Below are 5,540 nucleotides of genomic sequence, written 5' to 3'. Positions count from 1 at the left end.
GACACCTTGGATGAACGAAAATATCCATGATCTAAAAAGATCATGTAGGAAAGCTGAGAGAACATGGAGAAAAACTAAGTTACAGGTTCACCGTGCCATTCTAAAAGAAAAAATGCAAATTATAATAGAGCTATTCGAATGAGAGGAGAGGAACCACTTCTCTAAGGTAATTGCTGAAAACAGTGGAAACTCTAGGGTGTTGTTCTCTACCATTGATAGGCTATTGCATCAAACACCTTTTGATACACTCAGTCAGGCATCCTCTCTAAGATCACGAAGAATTTGCAGACTTCTTCAAAACAAAGTCATTTCTATAAGGGAGGCTATTGGTAACACAAGTAATATGTTTGATAGTACACCCAAAAAACAGCCCCCAAAATTAAGGTCCTTTAGCACTATTACTCAATCTGAGCTTGGTAAAATTATAACTCAAACCGCTCCTCAACATGTTTTAGATCCAATCCCTACTACATTCCTCAAAAAGTATATGATGGCTTAGCTCCCTTTTTCTCAAGGTAATAAATACCTCATTAGAAACAGGTATATTTCCAACTGCTTTTAAAACCGCTGTTGTGAAACCTTTACTTAAAAAGTCCAATCTTGACCATACCAATCTGAGCAACTACAGGCCTATATCAAATCTATCGTTTTTTGAGCAAAGTACTTGAAAAAGTTGTTTGTAATCAGTTAAATACCTTCCTCAACGAAAAACAGTATCCTTGAAAAATCAGGTTTTAGATCAAATCACAGCACAGAAACGGCTCTAGTAAAAATAGTCAATGATCTCAGACTAGCTACCGACTCAAACAAAGTCTCAATCCTTATTCTTCTGGATTTGAGTCGCGCATTTGACACCATTGATCATAGCATCCTAATTCACATTATGGGGAAGTGGGTGGGTCTCTCTGATAATGCTCTAAACTGGTTTCAAACCTACATTACTGGCAGAGATTTTTATATCAGTCTAGGAGATCGTGTATCTGAAAAACATGACTTGCCTTTTGGTGTGGCCCAGGGAGCTGCCTTGGTCCCCTGCTATTTTTCTCTATATATGCTTCCATTGGGAAACGTCATAAGTCAGCATAATGTAAACTTCCACAGCTATGAGATGATACCCAATTGTATATTTCTGTGGAGCCAACTAACTCCAGATGGCCTTTGCTCCCTCACTGCATGCCTAACCTCCATTAATCAGTGGATGAGCAAAAACTTTTGAAACTAAATGATGACAAAACAGAGGTACTTCTGGTTGGACCAAAACTAAAGCGAGATATTATTCTTAGTAATCTGGGGAACTTGGCACACCAGGTCAAACCAAAAGTAACAAGCCTCGGTGTCATCTTAGATGCAGAGTTAAGTTTTAAGCCCCATATCAGTAAAGTTACTCAGACAGCCTATTTCCACTTGAGAAACATTGCCAAAGTCTCGCCCTTTTAACTCAACAAGATGCAGAAAAACTAATTCAATTCTTTATCACTAGCAGGTTAGACTACTGCAATGCACTTTTCACTGGTCTTCCCAAAAACATCTAAAGAAATTGGCACTCATACAGAACTCTGCGGCTAGACTTTTAACTAAGACTAAGAAGAGAGAACACATCACCCCTGTGTTGGCTGAACTGCACTGGCTCCCTATTTCCTATAGAATTGATTTTAAGGTTATGTTAATTACTTACAAAGCTCTGAATGGCATAGCACCTTCATATATCTCTGAGCTTTTAATATCTTATCAACCACAAAGGAAACTTAGATCATCCAATTCTAATCTTTTAATCGTTTACCCAAAGTGCTCCACAAACAAAGTGGAGAAGCTGCGTTTATCCATTATGCCCCCAAACTATGGAACACCCTGCCTCTGTACATCAAGCAGGCGAAGTTCAGTAAATATTTTTAAAAGATCTGAAAACATACCTGTACAGGACAGCTTTTAGTTAACTCATCTTATCCTGTAGACTACATTTTCAGATTATTCTACATCTGCTACTATTGGAGGGCTTGCCAGCCAGAAGCAGATGGGCTCCCTATTAAGTCAGGTTCTGCTCAAGGTTTCTTCCTGGAATATGGGAGTTTTTCCTTGCCACAGTTGCCATATGGCGTGCTTGTGGGGGTTAAGAGGGTTAAGGCTGCCAGTCTTATGACGTCATTTATTTTTGATATGTTGCTGAGTAGATCATAAACAGCAAAGAAAAGTGATTGATAATGACTGACTGACTATTATTGTGTTACATGCTTCAAATGTAAAGCACTTTGAGCTGCATTCTGTGTATGAAAGGTGCTATACAAATAAAGCTTATTATTATATTATTATTATTATTATTATATTATTATTATTATTATACTCATCAACACTCTATGAACCACTTAATGCTTCTTGTATTGTTATAAACATTGGACAATAACCTCCACTATCATCAAACATGTTCTGAATGCCTTTTCTAAAAATCTGATACCGCTTGGCGCAGTCCACCTGACTGTGATCACAGAATTCATAGTCTACCCACCTCTTATTTTACCACTACATTCCTGGTCTTGCAATATTCACAGGAATCCATAGGAATTAAATATTCATGTTGTTTTATCCAATTTTGTGCAGATGTATAGTCCATCTTTTACATGCAAGCCAAAATGCAAAAGTAGATACTTTTGTGTAATTATTCCATTTTGTGTAGTCATTTTATATCAGAACCTGACATACAATCCAAATAGTCTACAAGAAACCTCAGAAATGCATACTTTTATTGTCAGTATGCATTTTGAGGAACCATAAGGCCTATGGGGAGTTTCAGTACTTCTACTTTTACTAGAGTATTTTTAAACACAAGTATTAAATACTATTATTATTTGTACTTCTACTTGAGTACAGAAAGTGAGTACTGTTGCCATCTCTGTCATATTTTCCTCATGAAATTTCACCTACCACAACGGTCCCGCTCACAGAATATTGAACCAGATGCCACACACTCACACACACACTCACTTGTGCAGAGACCAGAAATGCCACACACTCACACACACACACACTTGTGCAGACACCAGAGACTGCCCTGTTAGTTCCCTGCAGTTTTGATGACACTAAATAGAAGGCTAACGTTAAGGCTTACTTGCATCTTCCAGCCTGGTGTTGCTAAGCTACCTGGGCCATGAGGTAAATTTATGTAGGCCTATTGGTGTACTGACATTTGAGTTGCTATGCAACCCATTGGCAAACGTTTACATCAGATCTATGTCCTTGTGAGCTCATGTCATATTTGCTTGTAATTTGTGTGGTGCAGTGCTTACCCAAATCACCAACAAACACGGCAGGACACTTATCTCTTCTATGATCCAAGAAAAATTTAATTCGACTTATTTACAGTTTTTCCCAGTCGCTTTGGTGCTTTTCTCAGATCAGAATGAAAATTCTCATAACTATTAGTTCAACCTGCAAATTGCAAATGCTTTTGGAAATGTATCAGTTGCTTTCATACAATTCTCTGCTGTTTTATAACATTATCATTTTTTTATGTCATGTCAGTCAAAATGAACTTATGGATGCTGAATAGTCGTCCCCAATAAAACTAATAGTCTTCATTTCATTGCTACTAGTTATCAAATTCTGTCACAATGCTGTAGAATTGCAAAGAGCATATTAGTCCATGGGCCAGATGAGATGTCGGCACCAGTCAAGGTGGCAAAGGTTGCTTATACTTTTTGAAAAGATACATGTCTGTAGTTAACATTTTTGTATGATAACCCTTCTGGGGCCACAGCTAAATTAGTGTTATCAGCTGTTAAAGTTACCCTCCCCCACAGAAAAAACACATTTTTGACGCAGGTGCCTATCTTCCTATTGGCCTTTGTTAAAGACATATTTGCATATTTGATTTTATTATGTTTGGTATCATTTTAAAGAGGACATTCTGAGCTTTCATGCAAGTCCTTTTGTGAACACTTTGGACAAATACAGCCGACCCTGGAGCTCTTCAAACGTTTAATCACACACATTTTCCTGCCATTTCCACCTAAATCATCTTTTTTCTTTTAATCCTGTGGCATCAGGGAGCATCAGAGATACAAAATACAAACATAGCAATACTGGCATGACTCTAAGGATTCAGAAAATGTATAATTTACCCATATTATCTCATTCTGATGTGGTGATTTTCAGCTTTATATCAGACATGGCGTTTTTTCGAAGAAAGGTAGTTTTGCCAACCTCTGAGGTTTCCTTTGCTATTGGACTCTGACTTTAATTTATACTCAACCATCTTCTGGGCTTTGTCCTGTCAGTACTGTCTGACCACTTCTATTTGATCTGCATCTGTTGCCTGAACTTCAGACACTTACAAATGTATGCTTGTTTGTGTGAGGCCAAAACAGTCCATGGGCCAGACTAGATGTTGGTACCACTCAAGGTGGCAAAGGTTACTTATGATTTTGAAAGGATACATGTCTTGAATTTCCCCTGGGGATCAATAAAGTATCTATCTATCTATCTATCTATCTATCTATCTATGTCTGTAGATAACATTTTGGTATGATAACCCTTCCTGAGTCACAGATAAATTAGTGTTATCAGCTGTTAAAGTTACCGTCCCCCATCGAAAAATTGCATTTTAGACACTGGTGCTTATCTTGGTATTGGCTCATGTTACAGACATATTTTATTGTATCACAGTGAGGTAACAACTATAAACAACCATGAATGATATAACACTGTCAAGAATCAAGAAGGTTTATTTGTCACTTTTTGTGCCACCAACAAAATACAATGGTAATGATACAAACTAAGATAAGTCAAGTCAAGTCAAGTCAAGTCAAGTTTAATTATATAGCACATTTCATACACAGAGGTCATTCAATGTGCTTTACATAAACAAAACCAAACAATAATAACAAATAAAAGCATAGAAGGGCAATATAGTCAAAGAATAGTTAAATGGTAAAGATCATAATAAAAAGAAAACATAAAATACAAGGTAAAATCATTTAAAATAAAGACTAATTAGTAAGCAAAAACAAAAGGCAAAAGTAGTAAAAAAAAAAAAAGTAGAATAATTATGAAGGCAGATTCAGAATTTGTAACTTCGCACAGTTAGCAGAAAGCATCTGAGAACAGTTTGGTCTTAAATCTAGATTTAAAACTGGCTACAGTTGGGGCCTTTTAATGTCATCCTAAAGTTGGTTCCACAGCTGAGCCAAAGATAGCAGCTAAAAGCTGCTTCACCATGTTTAGTTCTAACTGTAGGTTTTACTAGCAGGTTTTTCACCTGGGACCTGAGAGGACGAGAAGGTGTGTACTGCTGAAGCATGTCTGACAAGTATTTAGGTCCTGCTCCATTTACTGATTTATAAACAAGCAATAGTGCTTTAAAGTCAATTCTGTGACTTACTGGAAGCCAGTGCAAGGACTTAAGAATTGGAGTAATGTGGTCAGTTCTTTTTAGTTTTTGTTAGAATCCTAGCTGCTGCATTTTGTATCACCTGAAGCTGTTTAATAGTCTTTTTAGGAAGGCCTGTGAACAGTCCATTGCAGTAATCAACCCTGCTGGAGATAAATGC

This window comes from Alosa alosa, chromosome 8 (assembly GCF_017589495.1).
Source record: "Alosa alosa isolate M-15738 ecotype Scorff River chromosome 8, AALO_Geno_1.1, whole genome shotgun sequence".
NCBI classification, from domain to species: Eukaryota; Metazoa; Chordata; class Actinopteri; order Clupeiformes; family Clupeidae; genus Alosa; species Alosa alosa.
The sequence above is the reverse complement of the archived record's forward strand: the minus strand, read 5'-3'. Positions refer to the sequence as shown.